Source organism: Pongo pygmaeus, chromosome 1, assembly GCF_028885625.2.
Source record: "Pongo pygmaeus isolate AG05252 chromosome 1, NHGRI_mPonPyg2-v2.0_pri, whole genome shotgun sequence".
NCBI classification, from domain to species: Eukaryota; Metazoa; Chordata; class Mammalia; order Primates; family Hominidae; genus Pongo; species Pongo pygmaeus.
Genome location: NC_072373.2, coordinates 10,727,072 through 10,749,072, shown reverse-complemented (window position 1 = coordinate 10,749,072; position 22,001 = coordinate 10,727,072).

The following is a 22,001-nucleotide window of genomic DNA, read 5'->3' as shown; positions in this document are numbered from 1 at the left end:
ATTTTTAGTTTTTCAGTTTAAAAGACCTCTCCAGCTACTTTCTTAAGACAAATTACTTTTAATATGTTGGCTTTTGCTCCCACATCTTACCATAACTTCCGTATTCTTCTCTGTGAATTCTGTAAAATAGTGAGAATACACAGTACAAAAGGACACACTCAAAGCCAGAGAGAGAGAGTGAAGAAGAAGAAGGAGGGGGAGAGAGAGAGAGATTGAGAGAGAGAATTTAAGAGAGAGCTATAAGGTGTTGTAAAATTGTGAAATGATACTTACACTCTCCCAAAAAAATAGTGTGGCAGGTATGAATACTTCCTATTCCTCATGCACCCACAAAAGACTATGATCCCTTTGCCTTTCTCAATTTCCCTTGAATTTCTCTTGTATATTTTCTGACATATGTGCAAATTAAGACAAATGTATGATACCCAACATTCTCAAACTAACAAATAAAAATGCATATATATATATATATATATATATATAAAGAGCCATAACTGGGTAGATAAAAATTATATAGATGTTTGTGTTTGTAATGAACAGATAGAAATATCCACTGATGTTATTATCTAGAAAAAAAATTTGTGATGACCTGCCTAGTTTTCCAAAAATTTACAACACAAACAACAAATTGATTTATTTTTGCATAATCCACAGCTTATTTTGGCATCGCACAAACTGCATATTAAATCAAACGTAACATTTTGTCATTGTAGTGAACATAACATTAAATTAAGTATGTTCTTCTTGGGCTTCATATTATAAATAATAGCATCAACAATATTCTAATTCCTGGTTTTTTTTTTTTTAAATGAACAATGATATGACAATTTATGGTAGCAAGACCGTATCGCCACATAATTCTGTTGAGTGATATAAAAGATCCATTTATTGATTGTAATAATCTTAGAGGCCTGTGTTACTTTATCATCGAAATTTTAAAAGAAGTAAGAAAGGAGAGATTTCTCACTGGAGCCTTACTGAGACAGTTTCAGGCATATGAGAATTAAAGGAATGCATTAAACTTGAAAGTCAGGCTTAATCTATCTAGCGGAAAAAAAAATCTTTTTAAAAGGTTCCAAAATACTCAACACAGATCAACTCACTGATTAAGTTATAATATTTCTCATGTATCCTATTTTATTCACCCAACAATGGGGATCCCTGAAATCTTGGGTCACCATATTATGATTGCAGTAGCTGCGCATGGGCTGGGTCCACTCTCCTTTTTTAAGTAATTCTTTTTAAACAGCCTACCAGGAAAGAATAAAGACAACCCAGTGAAATGTGTGACAGATGGAAACCCAGATGCAAAGCCAAGTCACAGAGGAGTCAAGATTTCAATGGAGATGAATTTGGTTGTGCTCCCAGGGAGAGAGATTAAGCCACTCAACCATAGCACTCAGGGCCCAGACAAAGGATTCAGATTCATTTCAGGTCCACAGAGGTGGAGGAAAAGATTTCAGAATCTACCAAACAGGCATAAAAAAATCAGATGTAAATTAAATATGTTAAATACTCAAAATACCCAATGAAGAGATTAAAATTTGCTTGTATTAGAATATACAGAAAATATTTTTGCATCACTGTTCTCAAAGGAGGCCAAATGTTTAAAATATTGTGTTAAGATAATTTTTCCCAATTATTCTCTACTATACCAATTGCAAAATGTCTCCCCTATTTCTGTGTTTAATAATATGTAGTCAAAAATGATAAAAATTCTAAAACCAGCATCTACACTGAAGCTCTTTTAACATCAAATTGAAAGCTTGACCTTATCATTTAATAGGAAATGAATGATTTATTTTTTGAGTTAAGTAACTGTTTCTAAAATTTAATCTTCTATTTTTTAAAACAATGCCATGAGTAAAATTTACTTGAAGCAATTCATTGCTAGAATCATCATCTCTTGGTATTTCAACACAATGAAGCCTATACTTTGTAATATGTCAATTCTACAACTTTTAAGAGTAGATACTTTAAACCATGTGCAAAAAATGAATCTCTACAATGTTTTCCTTTAGTTACACTTGTGAAGCATTTCATATTCTCAAACTTGAGGTAAAGAAAACGCTCTGATTTCCTTAAAACATCTTAACATTTAACAACTTTAGTCATACATGCAATGTGAATAAATACAATCTCTGAATAAACGTAATCATTCCAAATGCCTTTCATAGTACCTGGCACATGATATGTGTTCAATAAATGCTTATTAAAAGTTAAATTGTCTCCTAGATACAAAGATGGGAAGAGGTGGCATTAGGAAAATGCCATGTACAGAGATGTACGGATTTGTGTGTGTATTGATTACTATGTCTAATGGGTAAGGCATTTTAGACAGCCATTTGAAGCCAAAAGAAACAGGAAACTGTATCATCTCTCTTTTACACTTGGGCCAAGAGATAAAGGGAATCTAGTATCACACAAAAGGAAATAGTAAAACTTATGCCTGAGGAACTATAAACTCATATTTTACAAACAGACATTATCTTCTCTATTAAATTTGTGTGTGTGCGCATCTCTGAGTCAATGTGCATATAATTATCTGATAAGAAATTATTTAAAACGTGTATGCATATATCAATGTGAATAATGGGGATAGCTTCCCAAGGATATATATTTGGAACTTATTTCTTTAACAAAATTTTTTTAAATACCCAGTAGCTGCTTTGATAAATGGTAGCTTTTTAGAGAAAAAAGATTATTCTTTGGCTGAAGCTCATTACTGTCTCTTTATCTAGGACTTAGAAGAACTGCTAGTTGGGCCAAGTCTCTCTGAATAAATATCTTATGCTGCCTGAGGAATAAATCACGCCCTAACATTTCTAACTCTGTGTAACTGTTTGAAGGGTTGCACTGCATGTTGCACATTCTATAAGTGCTTCTCTTCCTTATTGTTCTTCACCAAGATGTAAATGGACCACAGGTGGACAACAGCAGGTGCCTCCTTCATGCATCTCTCCCATATGAAGAGAAGCAAACGTCTCTGTCTAGTGTGCTTTGGGACTGGATAATTGCCCTCTCTTCTCGCTAAGCTAATTTTATATAAAATGGATTCAAGTTTGATAGAAAGAAAAACAGAAAGGGATTCTATGAGAAACAGCACAAAATTGAAGTGGATTCTATGGGGAACCACAGTGCTGTAGTAAATTAACAAAAATATATTTTCATTCTACTTATGTGCAAAGCATTATCTTGTGTTTCCAAATCATTACTGCATAAAAAACTCCAGTTTATGCCTTACCTTTGCCTACTTTAAAAACTTTACTATTAGACAATACAAATTATCAAATCAAATCAGAGTCACAGGAATCGTAGATCTAACTAATACCAAATTTTACTGACAATGTGAAGGATACTGGTAATTATAACAAACAGAAAAAGTAATAGAGAAATCTGACCAACAACGCAGGTGCCCTTTCTTCTTCTATTAACACATTTTTTATTTCAAAATTAACATGTAAGGGGCTAATACATGCATCAGGACATTACTTGCACAAAGGAAACCCTTTTGTTAAGGATTATTTCCTATTACTATTTCATTAGCCTATGTAGACTGGGTACAACCGGCTAAAAGCATTTCATATGTAAGGATTCTGTTACTACTACATATCATTACTGTATTGCCATTAGCAATTTTGCAAGAGTTTTGGAACAAATCATCTTTTTCTGTCTTTCCCAGGCACTGCCTGTAGAAAGAGGAAATAGATTAGGCTGTTAGAGCTATAAAAATACCCTAAAAGTGTTGTTTCTACTCTCTACTCTCATGCGGTCACATATCTGGTATCAGACGATACCAGACCAGATATGTGAGGCATGTTTCCCCACACACCAACCAATCAATTCTGCAGTGGATATCAGCCAGATGTCTTTTAATTTAAATCAGTTGTGATGCTCTGTATATGATGAAGGCTTAGTCTCACAATACAGTCCCCACTTTAGACCACAGTTGCAAGTCTGGGCCACCACAAACTTCTGACCAACTGGTTATAAATCAGGGTTCCCACAACTTCCTCCTTGGGTTTGATTCATTTGCTAGAGCTGCTCACAGAACTCAGGAAAACACTTTTGTGTATTGGTTGATTATAAAGGATATTACAAAGAGTGTGGATGAATGGCCAGATAGCAGAGTTGCAGAAGGCAGGTGTGTGGGAAGAGCTGCCATGCCCTCTCTGGGCAGGCCACCCTCCAGGAAGCTCCAGGGGTTCAGCTATTTGGAAGCTCATTGGACCCAGTCCTATCAGGTTTTTATGGAAGCTTAATTATATGGGCATGATTGATTAAATCATTGGCCATTGGTGATCAGCTTAACCTTCAGTTCCTTTCTGTCCCCAAGGCTGGGGATGGAAATGAATATCTCAACTCTCCAATCATGCCTTGGTTTTTCTGGTGACCAGCCGCTTTTCCAAGCTATCTAGCCTCTCCTACCATCAGTCATCTCATCAGCATACAAAAGACATCACTCAAGAGATTCCAAGCTTTTTAGGAGCTATATGTCAGGAAACTGGATAAAGACCAAATCTGTATTTCACAATATCACATAGGCCTTCCACACTAACCCTTTTTTCCACAACCATAACAAGCTTTTACCTCTTAAAATTTGGGAGTTTGTAATTTTTTCTTATTGTAAAATCACTATACAAACATCACAAATTTGGAAAACCTAGAATGTATTAACACTGAAAAGTTAAAAAAGAGAAAAATCACAGTTCTATATCTATGGATAAACTGGTAATACATGTCTCCAAAACTTGTGTGTGTGTGTATTGATTTGCTTTCTACTTATCATTATATCATAATCGATATCAATGACATCAAAATTTCATTGCCTTGTATTCCAATGTGTAGATCTTCTTTCATCTATCATCATTTTAGCTGGTTTCCAATATTTACTTGTTTATATAGCACTCTAATGAAAATTTTCAATCAAATATCCCTGGGGACATCTCATGATTTTTATTTGATACATTCTTATATGAAACATGTGCAGTTAAGGGATTTTAATTAAATATTATAGAATGTATAAATTTAACCCACAACTAAAGCATAGTGGTACCATTTTATTATAGCTATTTTATAATCATATATTCTCTTTGTAAAATATCTAAAGATTTAGAGTGTTAATATTACACTACTTTCCATTATGTGTAAAGAATGTGGATAATTAGTTTATTCATGGTCTTTCCTAAATGCCACTTGAAGATGCTACATCATTTTCATACCAATTTGAAAAAACACCACATATTTTAAAGTGTTACAATTTTAATAAGTAATATTTTATAATTTTTTATATACAGAGAAACCTGATTTAACAATAGTTTGACTTAAAAGTTTTCAGTTTTACAAAGGTGCAAAAGTGATATGCATTTAGATGTTCCTCAACTTATGACAGGGTTATCTCAGGATAAACCCATGATAAGTTGAAAACGCTGTAAGTAAAGAAGTGTACATTTGATTTAGGATATTTTCAACTTACAGTGGGATTATGGAAGAGTAACCCCATCAAAGTCAAGGAGCATCTGTATCTTCATAACAGTGTATTTTATAATAAAATGGAATGCTTTTTCATAATCCATTGTATAATGGTGCAGAGCATATTTATATATCATAAAGTGATATATGTATTTAATGCTTATGATATATTGTATTATATACAGTACATATGAAATATGAAATAGGTATTATGTTATTTTATGTATCGGCATATTTATGTTCTATATTTTATTTTTTATTGGTAATAAAAATTGTACATAATATATGCTACATAAAATATTTCACTTTACAATAAATTTTGCAAATTATTTTTCTACTTATTCTATTGCTATTTAATTCTTTTTTCACATACTTACAAATTTTTATATATTTAAATAAATAATTTTGTACTCTGTTCCTTTGCATTTCTTCTTTAAAATTTATTCAATTGAAATAGCTTATAAAAATTTATAATTATATTTGAGTAATATAATTGATTCACTAGTCATTTTTATTTATATTTTTATTCTTTTGAGACAGGGTCTGGCTCTGTGGCCCAGCCTGGAGTGCAGTGGCAGGATCTCGGTTAACTACAGCCTCTGTCTCCCAGGCTCAAGTGATCCTTACACCTCAGCCTTCTGGGTAGCTGGGACTCCAGGTGCACACTACCACGCTTGCCTAATTTAGCTATTTTTTGTAGAGACAGGGTTTCACGATGTTGCCCAGCCTGGTCTTGAACTCCTGAGCTCCAGTGATCCATCTGCCTGGGCCTCCCAAAATGCTGGGATTATAGACATGAGCCACCACACCCATCCTGTGATTCACTATTCTTAGTGCTATTATTTTGTTGGAAATAATTTGACTGCCATTAGCTAGGGAATATTTTTTCAATATCATTATAACTATTGTTTTTATTACAATATTATTTATAAGAGGTTACCTCTCACTATTCTAAAATCTTATTTGATTATACACTTGTGTTTGTTTCTGGGTTTTTTTTCTATTTTATTTTTGTCTGTGCAGCATTTCTACAGTATTGATAATTGCTGCTTAATAAAATATTCAATATCTGGTATTAGAAATTTATTATTGCTTTTATTTTCCAAAGTGTGTTAATTATCTTCAAGTCCTTCTTTGTCCAGAAATTTAGAATTATGTAGATATGTTTTCCCCATTCCTTCTACCTTTAAGACTGTGTTTGAACTTCATTACATTTCTGAATCAATTTGAGGTAAAAAATTACAAACAGAAAACAGTACTGTTGACTCTGGTGGGGTTTAGATTTCATCTTGAAGATAAAGCTGGTTTTCTTTCAAAGGGAGGAGTTGGATGAAAATTGGGAGACTTTAGAACAATGTAAATTTGAAATCATAAGTTGTTTTCTTAAAGGAAGCTAAAGATGCTTCTCCTAACTCTCAGCTTTAAAGTATGGGGGAGGAAGGAGTTAAGGCTATTTGTTAAAAATAGATCAGCATTCTAGATTCAAACCCCTCCCCTTCCTGTATGGAAGGAGAAATGAACAAGAAAGAGACTCTCAGGAAGTTACTAGGATGATGGTGTGTGTGTGTGTGTGTGTGTGAAGCAGGAAAGAGACCATTATTAGTCAGTAAATATTTAGCTCTAGCTAACGCAGTGAGTATGCCTTTTTTCATACCATTACATCAAAAAACAGGTACTGAACCTCAGAAAGGAGAAATATTTTTCAGGTAGAAATCCAGCACAAGAGTGAAAAAGTCATACACATTTCAAAAATCTTAGAAGAAAATTAAGGATAATGCATTTTTATTTTAATTAAGGAAATATTTATTTAAAAGTTGTAATAATTATAGCTATAAAACATGAAACTAATTTTACTGTTAAAATTGTAAAAATACTAAATATGAAGAAGCTATACAAAATAAATATATTTGTAACACATACAACAGACAAAATATTGGTTTCTAGAATATGTTTCAAAACCACTACAAATTAATAAAATCAACAAAAACATTAACTGAAATTCACAAGAAAATTAACAGGAATATTCAGTAAACATATGAAAATATATTCAACCTCAGTAATAATCAGAAAAATTGAAATTACTACCAAGTAAATTAGTATTTTTTACATATTGATTTTAAAATAAAATGTGTGATAAGACTAAGTGTTGGCAGGTTATGTAGCCACAGAAATCATTATATATGGCCAGAGCGAGTCTACCCTGGTAATCTCCACCTTAGACAAATAATAATAATTCAGCATTACAAAAAAGAAATAACACTTATCTACCAGAGATATACACAACAATTTCATGCCAGCATTGTTAGTAATTAGAAGAATTATAAGCACTCTATGTTGCAACAGTAGGAAAATGGATAAATGAGCTGTAGTATATGTATAAAAGAAAAAGTCAAAACAGAGAAAATGAATGAACTGGAACTACATCTTTAACATATACGAATACTTTTAAAAAAAATTTGCTTGAGATTATATACGATATTTTCCTATTTATACAAGGTTTAAAACAGAGAAACAATATTATAAATGTGCAGTGATACCTGTGCTGCAGGACTTTTCCTCAATTCAGCTAAAGATGGCATCTTTGTCCGTCCCACAGCCACAAAAATTTAGGCTCGCAGATGGTTTGAAGGGTGAGTGAAGCAGGGTTTTATTGGGTGAAAAGGGAAAAACGGGGAAACAGGGATGCTCTGCAAGGCCAGAGTCACTGCTAGAGCGCTTCCTGCCCAGCCAGTCGAATTTCAGTTTCCACACAGGAAGGGGAGGGGCCAGGCTTCTCCCAGCTGCAAATGTCATCAACTTCCTGAGGCTCCACCCTAGTGCGCAGGCCAGATGGATTTTTCCAGAGACCCCCTCCCACCTGGCTGTCTTATTCCCCCGTCTAAAGAAGTACACATAACTGCTGTTAGAATAAGTATAAGGATAAGAATGAAGACCAATGTTAACTGCTTCCTGATGACAGGGGGCGCTGTTTTGGGGAAGCATCAGTCAGAGCTCCCTCAGAGGCCCATTTAAGGGTTCCCAGCAGAAGGGGCCATAGTCAGAGGCTCTGGTTGCATGACTGGTTGGAGTTTGATGGCCTGAAGGCAAGAACAGACCAACCAGGTTATTAGAAAACATGTATCAAAATGAAACAAGGGGAGGGGTAAGAAGAGCTCAATAATCCCGAGGCCTTTTACCAGTTTGCAAAGGGAGAAGGAGGCCAAAAGCTTGACTGGTAAAAAAAAACTTCACCCTTTTGCCGGCACACTGGGCTTCTGTGTTCCCTTCCCCTGAGCCTAATCTCAAGCCAACCAGTTCAAGGTTTGGGAAATTAACTCTTTCCAGTTTGGAGGATGCATCTGAGATGAGTGTCCCGTAGTACAGGGACACAATTACCTATCTGTGAAGAGAAGACAGAGAAGGGGAAAGGAAAAGAGAAGGCATTTTTTTAAAGGAGTCCCAGGGGTTCAGGATGCATTTGAAAGGGGTACAGAGTGAAGATGAATGGCTACCCATCTAGAAAGGTGAGCAGGCATCCATGGTTCCCTTCACTTCCTAAAAGATACCTGGGGTACTTCAGGGAGAGATGGAAGAGCGTCCTTTTTCCATCTTCTGTCCTTGCATCCCCAAGTTCTGGAGACCTTGGCAGGTGCCACCATGAGTACCAAAGCAGCTTGCACCCATGAAGCTGGGGGGCCTAGAGAATAGGAATTATTTGCTTTCATCTATACCTCTATCACCCCTACTGTAAGTAGCCTTGGAGTTCCCTAGACCTCTTTTATGCCATGGATATTAACATGGCCTTTATCCATGAAACAAGAAGACTGGGTTGGCTTAATGGGCAGGAATCAGCTACACTCACTTGTGCTGTGCCTTTTAACTTCCATTATTGTCTGCTTCTGGATCCCTCAGATCCAGTTTTCCTTCTCAGGGTTTTGGCCCAAAGCTTGGAATTGCATGGATTCCTCATGATAAGCTGAATGCTAAGGTAAAACTGTGGAATTGAGTCCCCTTCCAACAAGGGAGAGAAAAGGATGTCTTGTGACACACCCAGATAACTGGTAGCTATAGTTATGCTTGCTAGGGTTTCGGTGCATGGTGCTTGGCTTTGGTTAGGGCCCTTGGTCTTATTCTCCCAAAAAGGAAACTTCCTAGTGATGGGCATTCTATTTATTCCCATCACCTGGCAGGATTTGCAGGATAATTGCTAAGAACTAGAATATTGATCCAGATTTCTACATTACCAGATAACACCCCTCTTGTTCTTTCTGAGCTGCAGCTGGGGATTGCTGGTTGGTTCACAGGAATAAGCAGGGTTAGTCTAAAAATGTAGGCAAAAACTTAAAAACAACTAGTGAGTTTAGAATTTAATAACAAATGTATAACTTTTGAAACATAATTTCTGTCCAGTCCTCACTTTTGTTAAGAAAAAAACCATGATAGGACCAAGTTTTTTGCAAAATAGACTTTAGCCTTATACTTGGCCTGATTATTTGCATAATAATTACTTCTATGCAGGCCCTTTAGATTGGCTTTGATGGAACTCTATTCCTCAAGGGATCTCAGATAAGACCTTTTAAAGCCATGCCTAGCCATGGGTTTATCCTCAAATACATGTGAGTTGGGTCATCCTCTCCTCTTATGGTCCCAAGATAAACTTGGAGCTCCTGGACCTGTTAGAAAGTGACACTCTTTACTGACTACAGGTCAGGAACCCTGTACAGGGACTGAGTATGAGGCCAGCTTCCACATGGGGCTTTTATTGGCTCTGCAAGTCAAGATTGACTCCTTAAAGGGAAGTATGCCCTTCCAGTCAAAGCCTTTGTAAAATAACCAGTTTTTCCAATTGTTTTCTGTTGCAAAAGAAAAATGGATTCTTATTGCACTGATGCAAAAACTATATTGCCACAAGAATACTCACAGATAGTTTCCAAATTCTAGAGGAACCAGGCAGAGAGAAACAAACATGCTACAAATTTTTATCAGAGGAGTGTATACTTTACTTATTAATGACCATAAATAGTTCAAAATAAGTTTCCTTGACTGTGAAAAACAAAACAAGGATCAGCAAATATTCCAAGCAAAAGTCAAAAAGATTTGGTTCAGCTTCCTGAGTTCAGTCCATCTAGTTAACTCTTGTTTTGCTTGATATTTGTGAATATTTCAGCTCTTTATGAGTCCTGTAAATTTTCCTTTATTTCAATGTTACAATCTCAAAAGCTTTCAGAAGCCTGTATTTGAGAGCACCTCCTAAAGTTCTATAGCTTATTATAAACCATCTTTTGAAAAGGATTAAAGCAAGACAACAATTGTCTGTGAACAGCAAAATGCCCAGGGTAGTGACAGTTAGAAACACAACTGACAAAAAATGTTTGCTTATCTCTGCAGTTTGCAATAACTTAACCTTAATTATGATTGGTAGCATACACTTAGACATTAGAATTTTAGAAATCTCATACAGTGTTGGAACATATATTAGCATTATTTACCAAGATATAACCTAAAGAAGACTGAATATCATTTTGGCAATCCCATGTACCTAAACATGTCAAATAATCCTGTTTACCTCTCTTCTCTGGACACTTCAGGGGCCCTCTCAAACTACTCAAAAAGCCAGGTGCTGGGGAAGACAATTTTGAAGCTCAAGTTTGATTTTGGGAAGGCTGTTAAATGTTCAAGGTTTAAAACACTTGATATTAGGAAACAGAATTCCAGATTACCACAAATTATTTGTTTTGCAAAAATGATGACTCAGAAAACGTAAAGAAGCAAAAACCTTTTATAACCCTTTACAGATTTTGCCAAAGAGCAGCTAGTGCCATAGGAAACCCTTGTTATGCTTTTATTTCAATGCTCAATTTACAGAAAAACCATGTAACACGGTTTTTTGAATTTAGTCAATATGTTCACACAGAGAACCTCTTCAGCAAAGTTAATTTTCACAATTCTTCCATCACTTCTTTGAACCTTCAGCTTTTTAATAATTTAATTCAAAACAATCCTTTAACCCTAGGCAAAAATTTACATGTTCATGCCTTCTTATAACCTTTTACTTAAAAACATATTTCACTGTTCTTACAATCCTTGCATGCAAATCGATTTCCAGTGGTCTCAGTTACATGTTATAATGGTAACTCCTAGTAATTTTTAACATTAATTTAAAACCTGGTAAATTGTTTTAAATGTGTGCTAACTGCAGCCAAGGTTTGCCTTCTTAGTTAAGGACGTGATTAGTTCCGTATGTCTCCAGGCCCTACCAGCTGTGAAGCAGAGGAGACAGACAGTTTTCAAAACCCAAAAAGCAGTTTGTAACCTTGAAACACTTGAGCAAACCTTGCATCTTACCTACACTTTGCCAATAATATTTAGGGGCTGTTTTTATTTCTCAAAGATTAAAGTCATGTGAACTGAAAGGTACCACAGCTTTTAACTTCCCTTAAAAAATATTTGATCCAAGTGTTTGTCTTCTTTAGGACAAATTAATTAGAGATCTTTTTAAAGACAGCACACACAGTATACACGCAGATAGGCAGAAGGAAATCCAGTTGCTGGGTGAGGCCCTTTAAGAGACAGGGCTACGAAAACATGCAGATGTCAAACCAGAGAGGGCTCATCCTCTAAGGCAGGATCGCTCAACAATCCTTGCCAAGCAGTTACTGGCCACGCCCCCAGGATGTAAAACAAGATGGAGGCTTGCAGCACGCACCATGGAGACATGCAAAGCACACCAGGATTGGCCACAGCCCAAGACTAGCCCCACGAATCCTTTTTCACGATTGAAGCTTTACAGAGACTAAGTTCACTGCTGACTGGGTGTGAAGAGGGGAAAAAAAAAAGGTTTAAAAATGGCTGGGGAAGAACCTCTTATTCTTAATGCAAGTGGTTCCTCCACCAGGGAGACAAGTTTAATTACTGTGGGTCAGGGAGGAGGACATCCCAAGAGTGCTTGGCAGAAAACGCCAGCCAGCCACTCATGGCGCCTTGGGCCAGGTATCCCAGCCCTGGTAGGGAGGGGAGGGCGGTGGGGAGCCACTGCTCACCAGTTCCTTCCAAAAAAGGGAGAAAAGGCTATGAAAAGGCCCCTAACCCTAGGAGAAATAGGGGGTGGTGGCATGGTTTCCTCTACCCTCAGAAGCCGGAGGATGAGAGGGCTCAGAAGAGAGAGGGAAGGGAAAGAATTCTTGGCATGCATTTCACTCACTGTTTCTAGAGCCCCCACAGTGCATACCAAAAATGTTGCAGGACTTTTCCTTAGTTCAGCTGAAGACGGGGTCCTTGTCTGTCCCATGGCCACAAAAATTTAGGCTCACAGGCGGTTTGAAGGATGAGAGAAACAGGACTTTTTTGGGTGAAAAGGAAAAAAGGGGGAAACAGTGATCCTCCATAAGGTCAGAGTCCCTGCTAGAGAGCTTCTCACCCATAGCTTGAATTCCAGGTTCCACACAGGAAGAAGAGAGGCCAGGCTCCTCCCCGCTGCAAACAGCATGAACTTCCTGAGGTTCCACCCCAGTGTGCAGGCCGGTTGGAGTTTTTCTGGGGATCCCCTCCCACCTGGCTGTCTCACATACTTTTTTTTTTTTTTTTAGTGAAAGTTCATACTCTGGCTAAATGTATAGGAATTCCATAATATTAAATTCCAGTGGTGATTACCTGTCAGGGAGGTAATGGGAGGTGATAGAGAGTGAATATGTGATGAGCATTTTACAGTCATGGCATATTTTTTCTTTAAGCTCTATATCTTGTTACACAATTTCTTTTCCTGACCTATCTGGAATTTCTCTGCTCTCGTAACAGCTTCCCCATGATCCATTCATACCAGCTGGAAAATTCTACTTGGTCTTGTTAGTGTTAAGTCTTTGAGGAATAGCCTCCTTAAGGAAACAGCAGAAAGTGTCATTTTGTTTATTCTCATGACATCGAGAATCCTGTTTTACTGAAAAGTTTAATGCCATGTGCTTGGATCATTGTGGCTTCCATTCCCAGAGCCACTGCTGCTTGTCCTCAGGGTGTTTCCATGGCTTGAAACCCTATTAAAAATCCTTTCCTGCTTAATTGTTTTAAGCAGCTTCTTTTGAGGATCTCTTACCTATTAGTAAAGATAAATCTTCCTTCCCTTCACATTTCCTTGTTCGAAACAACTCTTTAGGTATTTTTGGCACTTAATTATTTAATTATAAGTGAATATAATTTTTTAAAGAAAGTCAGTTGACAGTTTCTTTGGGGGCATTTTTTTTTTATTTATTTTTATTTTTGGTTGGGGGGTGTTTATGCTGGGATTCATTCTGATTTCCTTCTCCTTTCTTGCCCTGACATGTCCCCAGAATGCCTCCTCTTCTAGAGTCAAGGTGATCACCTTAATTTCCTGCCCTTCTGTGGCAAGTGGACACAACCTTCTCCAACTCTGAGCCCAGGCCCTGAAAACTCTTGATCACTCTTGTAATAAGAAGGCTGCGGATGTTTTCCCTAGGCTTGGGCTTGGGTAGATGCTGTTGATGGCTACAAGTTCAGGGCTCTTTTCTAGAGATGTAAACTCATTTTTAAGTTTTCCTACTCACCCACCAGGGGACTTTTTCTGTTTACTAGGAGTGGGTAATTAATGCAGAAAAGACGGTGAGGGACTGATTTCTGTAGATTAGCAATGTAGGGGCAGGGGAAATGTGTAATTCTTAGTAATCTAAGTGTCTGCAGTACAAACGTTATGGACTGTACCAGTGTGCAAATGAAAAACTCTGCATTAATACCCATACAATGTTCATCTTGTCACCAAATTTAATTCTAGAAACATTTCCTACAGGACTGTTTACTGCATTTTATTGTTGAATACTCTCAGCTCCAGTTGAAACATACTGAAGTGTGAAATGGTCAATTATAACTGGATAAACAAAGTTGCTTGTATAAAATATTATTAAACTGGGTGGCTGGTTGTTTAGTGTTCATTTTTCTTTATCTCAGGGCAGGGGGTATACGGAGTAGAAGAAGGGTTTGGCACTTTAGGAAGATGACTTCGTGAACAAATTCACAGTTACCAAGACCAAAAAGACCTTGTAAGTCAATTTCATGCTGTTGTTTAAAACCATTTTCACATCAAATATTTCATAACTTCCCTACTCTGTAGAATCTTTCAAAGTTTGAATTTCTGTGAGGTAGACCTTATACAATATTCCCCCTTTAATACCTTTGGAGAATTAATTTAGTCTTGGAAAATACTCTCAAACATTGATACTTTGGAAAGTAAATTCAGAAGGGAATATCAGGAACATAATTTTAAATGGTTTTTAATACATGCCCCTGAAGCTTGAGATAGGTATCACACTTTGATGCATATCCTGTGTTTGCTGAAATATCACTTATGAAACCTGTGATTCCTTGACTGAGAGCTTCATTTAGTATCTTATTTATGATTCGCTAACTGATGGTGCTCCAAAGAAGTGCTTATCTCAAGCCGTATGAGTAATATTTCTGAAGTATTTTTTGAGATCATAGCAGACAGGAATTTCTGACAGTATAGACTGGTATTTTCTGGGACATCTGCCTGCAATTAGAATTTTATTTGGGACTAAATTTACCCAAGATTGGGAAACAAACTTTCTCCTTGTAACTCTCCTATTCATTTTTCAAGTAGTAATGTTATCCTTCAGACACTTTCAATTAGTGGTCTTTGTGGTGTTTTGTGAAGTTTAATGGCTATGGAGGCTAGGAACATAAAAACTTTATGTAAACCATAACTATCATTTGTTTTTGGTGTTCCAAAAGAGATTTGTGAGCCAGCAGTGATGGCAAATAGAAATTCCCTTCCCAATTTGTTGGCTGGTGTGCCTAACCTTCTACGTTCCAGATCTACTACCATGGCTGGAAGAGATATAGAGTGAAGGTTATTCAAGTGCACAGGTATATATGACAAATAGAGAGAAGAAAAGAGGAAGGTAGGGAGAAAGAGAAGACAGAGAAAGAGGAGAGAGAGAGAGAAAGAAAGAAAGAGAGAGAGAGAAAGAATTTAGAGTTAGAGCTGCCTGGTGAGATGAAACAGAAACGATGACCTCAGTTATTACTTAAACTCATGGCCCTTAACAAACTGTACCTCCTGGAATCAGATGAGCATCCTCTTGAAGTGAAGCGTAAAGTCACCATACTGACTCTAGATGTTTCTTAGCTATTAAGAAAGCCCTGTTGATTGCTCAAATGCAAAAATGTTTAAATGTTGGTTCCAGGGATTCTATGTTTATATATGGTGTCTTTTTTTTTTTTTGAGGTGAGTTTCTTGCTCTGTCACCCAGGCTGTAATGCAATGGTGTGATCATAGCTCACTCTAGCCTCAAACTCCTGGGCTCAAGCGATCCTAAGTAGCTAGGACTACAGGTGTGTGCCACTACACCTGGCTAACTTTTTTTATTTTTGATTTTATAGAGACAGGTTCTGGGTTGCCCGGGCTATGTCTTGAACTCCTGGCCTCAAGCAATCCTCCCGCCTCAGCACCCTGATTAGCTAGGACTACAGACATGCACCACCATGCCTGGCTAACATTTTATTTTTTATTTTTAAGATAGGGTCATGCTATATTGACCTGGCTGGTCTGGAACTCCTGGCCTCAAGCAATCATCCTGCCTCAGCCTCCCAAACTGTTGGGATTACAGGTATGAGTCACTGCACCCAGCTGTGCCTTTTACATACACTAAAAAATCTCAACGCATGATGAAACATCTTAAATATTGGCAAGAAAATTTCATTTCTCTGGAGCAACAATGTAACTTACCTTGAAAATACAATCTGCTTTTGAATGTTTATGTCATCCACCTGGGATTATTTCTGGCTGTTCAGCCAGCAGCTGGTATATTATACTGTCTGGCTGTTCAACCAGCAGCTGGTATATTATACTGTCATTAACTTGTTTCCAAGACAATTACTTCTGCAAATATTGTGGGCAAATATGTGCAAGTGTGTACAACTGTGTGTGTGTATGTGTTTGGGGCAGGGTACAGAGTATACAAATGTACATGTGAACACATAGGGCTTGAAAAAGAAGAAAAGAATATTTTGTCACTTTCTTACATTTATTTGCACAGGGATAAAGGAAATAAATCAGGCTTATGTCCTTGTCTCTGTGTAAATTATCTTTGCGCTTCAAATGGTTGCTTGCATACGGTGACTTAACCTTTCTTCAGCTCAGGAAAAAACATTTTTATTTTATTTTATTTTATTTTTTTGTGTGTTTTCTTTCTTTCTTTCTTTCTTTCTTTATTTTAATTTATGTATTTGTTATTCTTATAGGTTTTAGGGTACATGTGTGCAATGTGCAGGTTAGTTACATATGTATACATGTGCCATGCTGGTGCGCTGCACCCACTAACTCGTCATCTAGCATTAGGTATATCTCCCAGTGCAATCCCTCCCCCCTCCCCCCACCCCACAACAGTCCCCAGAGTGTGATGATCCCCTTCCTGTGTCCATGTGTTCTCATTGTTCAATTCCCACCTACGAGTGAGATTATGCGGTGTTTGGTTTTTTGTTCTTGCGATAGTTTACTGAGAATGATGATTTCCAATTTCATCCATGTCCCTACAAAGGACCTGAACTCATCATTTTTTATGGCTGCATAGTATTCCATGGTGTATATGTGCCACATTTTCTGAATCCAGTCTATCATTGTTGGACATTTGGGTTGGTTCCAAGTCTTTGCTATTGTGAATAATGCCGCAATAAACATACGTGTGCGTGTGTCTTTATAGCAGCATGATTTATAGTCCTTTGGGTATATACCCAGTAATGGGATGGCTGGGTCAAATGGAATTTCTAGTACTACATCCCTGAGGAATTGCCACACTGACTTCCACAAGGGTTGAACTAGTTTACAGTCCCACCAACAGTGTAAAAGTGTTCCTGTTTCTCCACACCCTCTCCAGCACCTGTTGTTTCCTGACTTTTTAATGACTGCCATTCTAACTGGTGTGAGATGGTATCTCATTGTGGTTTTGATTTGCATTTCTCTGATGGCCAGTGATGGTGAGCATTTTTTCATGTGTTTTTTGGCTACATAAATATCTTCTTTTGAGAAGTGTCTGTTCATGTCCTTCGCCCACTTTTTGATGGGGTTGTTTGTTTTTTTCTTGTAAATTTGTTTGAGTTCATTGTAGATCCTGGATATTAGCCCTTTATCAGATGAGTAGGTTGCGAAAATTTTCTCCCATTTTGTAGGTTGCCTGTTCACTCTGATGGTAGTTTCTTTTGCTGTGCAGAAGCTCTTGAGTTTAATTAGATCCCATTTGTCAATTTTGGCTTTTGTTGCCATTGCTTTTGGTGTTTTAGACATGAAGTCCTTGCCCATGCCTATATCCTGAATGGTAATGCCTAGGTTTTCTTCTAGGGTTTTTATGGTTTTAGGTCTAACATTTAAGTCTTTAATCCATCTTGAATTGATTTTTGTATAAGGTGTAAGGAAGGGATCCAGTTTCAGCTTTCTACATATGGCTAGCCAGTTTTCCCAGCACCATTTATTAAATAGGGAATCCTTTCCCCATTGCTTGTTTTTCTCAGGTTTGTCAAAGATCAGATAGTTGTAGATATGCGGCGTTATTTCTGAGGGCTCTGTTCTGTTCCATTGATGTATATCTCTGTTTTGGTACCAGTACCATGCTGTTTTGGTTACTGTAGTGTTGTAGTATAGTTTGAAGTCAGGTAGTGTGATGCCTCCAGCTTTGTTCTTTTGGCTTAGGATTGACTTGGCGATGCGGGCTCTTTTTTGGTTCCATATGAACTTTGAAGTAGTTTTTTCCAATTCTGTGAAGAAAGTCATTGGTAGCTTGATAGGGGTAGCATTGAATCTGTAAATTACCTTGGGCAGGATGGCCATTTTCATGATATTGATTCTTCCTACCCATGAGCATGGAATGTTCTTCCATTTGTTTGTATCCTCTTTTATTTCCTTGAGTAGTGGTTTGTAGTTCTCCTTGAAGAGGTCCTTCACGTCCCTTGTAAGTTGGATTCCTAGGTATTTTATTCTCTTTGAAGCAATTGTGAATGGGAGTTCACTCATGATTTGGCTCTCTGTTTGTCTGTTGTTGGTGTATAAGAATGCTTGTGATTTTTGTACATTGATTTTGTATCCTGAGACTTTGCTGAAGTTGCTTATCAGCTTAAGGAGATTTTGGGCTGAGACGATGGGGTTTTCTAGATATACAATCATGTTGTCTGCAAACAGGGACAATTTGACTTCTTCTTTTCCTAATTGAATACCCTTTATTTCCTTCTCCTGCCTAATTGCCCTGGCCAGAACTTCCAACACTATGTTGAATAGGAGTGGTGAGGGAGGGCATCCCTGTCTTGTGCCAGTTTTCAAAGGGAATGCTTCCAATTTTTGCCCATTCAGTATGATATTGGCTGTGGGTTTGTCATAGATAGCTCTTATTATTTTGAGATACGTCCCATCAATACCTAATTTATTGAGAGTTTTTAGCATGAGGGGTTGTTGAATTTTGTCAAAGGCCTTTTCTGCATCTATTGAGATAATCATGTGGTTTTTGTCTTTGGTTCTGTTTACATGCTGGATTACATTTATTGATTTGCGTATATTGAACCAGCCTTGCATCCCAGGGATGAAGCCCACTTGATCATGGTGGATAAGCTTTTTGATGTGCTGCTGGATTCTGTTTGCCAGTATTTTATTGAGGATTTTTGCATCAATGTTCATCAAGGATATTGGTCTAAAATTCTCTTTTTTGGTTGTGTCTCTGCCAGGCTTTGGTATCAGGATGATGCTGGCCTCATAAAATGAGTTAGGGAGGATTCCCTCTTTTTCTATTGATTGGAATAGTTTCAGAAGGAATGGTACCAGTTCCTCCTTATACCTCTGGTAGAATTCGGCTGTGAATCCATCTGGTCCTGGACTTTTTTTGGTTGCTAAGCTATTGATTATTGCCACAATTTCAGCTCCTGTTATTGGTCTATTCAGAGGTTCAACTTCTTCCTGGTTTAGTCTTGGGAGAGTGTATGTGTCAAGGAATTTATCCATTTCTTCTAGATTTTCTAGTTTATTTGCATAGAGGTGTTTGTAGTATTCTCTGATGGTAGTTTGTATTTCTGTGGGATCGGTAGTGATATTCCCTTTATCATTTTTTATTGCATCTATTTGATTCTTCTATCTTTTTTTCTTTATTAATCTTGCTAGCGGTCTATCAATTTTGTTGATCCTTTCAAAAAACCAGCTCCTGGATTCATTAATTTTTTGAAGGGTTTTTTGTGTCTCTATTTCCTTCAGTTCTGCTCTGATTTTAGTTATTTCTTGCCTTCTGCTAGCTTTTGAATGTGTTTGCTCTTGCTTTTCTAGTTCTTTTAATTGTGATGTTAGGGTGTCAATTTTGGATCTTTCCTGCTTTCTCTTGTGGGCATTTAGTGCTATAAATTTCCCTCTACACACTGCTTTGAATGCATCCCAGAGATTCTGGTATGTTGTGTCTTGGTTCTCGTTGGTTTCAAAGAACATCTTTATTTCTGCCTTCATTTCGTTATGTACCCAGTAGTCATTCAGGAGCATGTTGTTCAGTTTCCATGTAGTTGAGCGGTTTCGAGTGAGATTCTTAATCCTGAGTTCTAGCTTGACTGCACTGTGATCTGAGAGATAGTTTGTTATAATTTCTGTTCTTTTACATTTACTGAGGAGAGCTTTACTTCCAAGTATGTGGTCAATTTTGGAATAGGTGTGGTGTGGTGCTGAAAAAAATGTATATTCTGTTGATTTGGGGTGGAGAGTTCTGTAGATGTCTATTAGGTCTGCTTGGTGTAGAGCTGAGTTCAATTCCTGGGTATCCTTGTTGACTTTCTGTCTCATTGATCTGTCTAATGTTGACAGTGGGGTGTTAAAGTCTCCCATTATTAATGTGTGGGAGTCTAAGTCTCTTTGTAGGTCACTCAGGACTTGCTTTATGAATCTGGGTGCTCCTGTATTGGGTGCATATATATTTAGGATAGTTAGCTCTTCTTGTTGAATTGATCCCTTTACCATTATGTAATGGCCTTCTTTGTCTCTTTTGATCTTTGTTGGTTTAAAGTCTGTTTTATCAGAGACTAGGATTGCAACCCCTGCCTTTTTTTGTTTTCCATTTGCTTGGTAGATCTTCCTCCATCCTTTTATTTTGAGCCTATGTGTGTCTCTGCATGTGAGATGGGTTTCCTGAATACAGCACACTGATGGGTCTTGAGTCTTTATCCAATTTGCCAGTCTGTGTCTTTTAATTGGAGCATTTAGTCCATTTACATTTAAAGTTAATATTGTTATGTGTGAATTTGATCCTGTCATTATGATGTTAGCTGGTTATTTTGCTCGTTAGTTGATGCAGTCTCTTCCTAGTCTCGATGGTCTTTACATTTTGGCATGATTTTTCAGCGGCTGGTACCGGTTGTGCCTTTCCATGTTTAGCACTTCCTTCAGAAGCTCTTTTAGGGCAGGCCTGGTGGTGACAAAATCTCTCAGCATTTGCTTGTCTGTAAAGTATTTTATTTCTCCTTCACTTATGAAGCTTAGTTTGGCTGGAGATGAAATTCTGGGTTGAAAATTCTTTTCTTTAAGAATGTTGAATATTGGCCCCCACTCTCTTCTGGCTTGTAGGGTTTCTGCTGAGAGATCCGCTATTAGTCTGATGGGCTTCCCTTTGAGGGTAACCCGACCTTTCTCTCTGGCTGCCCTTAACATTTTTTCCTTCATTTCAACTTTGGTGAATCTGACAATTATGTGTCTTGGAGTTTCTCTTCTCGAGGAGTATCTTTGTGGCGTTCTCTGTATTTCCTGAATCTGAATGTTGGCCTGCCTTGCTAGATTGGGGAAGTTCTCCTGAATAATATCCTGCAGAGTGTTTTCCAACTTGGTTCCATTCTCCCCGTCACTTTCAGGTACACCAATCAGACTTAGATTTGGTCTTTTCACATAGTCCCATATTTCTTGGAGGCTTTGCTCGTTTCTTTTTATTCTTTTTTCTCTAAACTTCCCTTCTCGCTTCATTTCATTCATTTCATCTTCCATGGCTGATATACTTTCTTCCATTTGATCGCATCGGCTCCTGAGGCTTCTGCATTCTTCACGTAGTTCTCGAGCCTTGGTTTTCAGCTCCATCAGCTCCTTCAAGCACTTCTCTGTTTTGGTTATTCTAGTTATACATTCTTCTAAATTTTTTTCAAAGTTTTCAACTTCTTTGCCTTTGGTTTGAATATCCTCCCGTAGCTTGGAGTAATTTGATCGTCTGAAGCCTTCTTCTCTCAGCTCGTCAAGGTCATTCTCCGTCCAGCTTTGATCCGTTGCTCGTGAGGAACTGCGTTCCTTTGGAGGAGGAGAGGTACTCTGCTTTTTAGAGTTTCCAGTTTTTCTGCTCTGTTTTTCCCCCATCTTTGTGGTTTTATCTACTTTTGGTCTTTGATGATGGTGATGTACAGATGGGTTTTTGGTGTGGATGTCCTTTCTGTTAGTTTTCCTTCTAACAGACAGGACCCTCAGCTGCAGGTCTGTTGGAGTACCCTGCCGGCCGTGTGAGGTGTCAGTCTGCCCCTGCTGGGGGGTGCCTCCCAGTTAG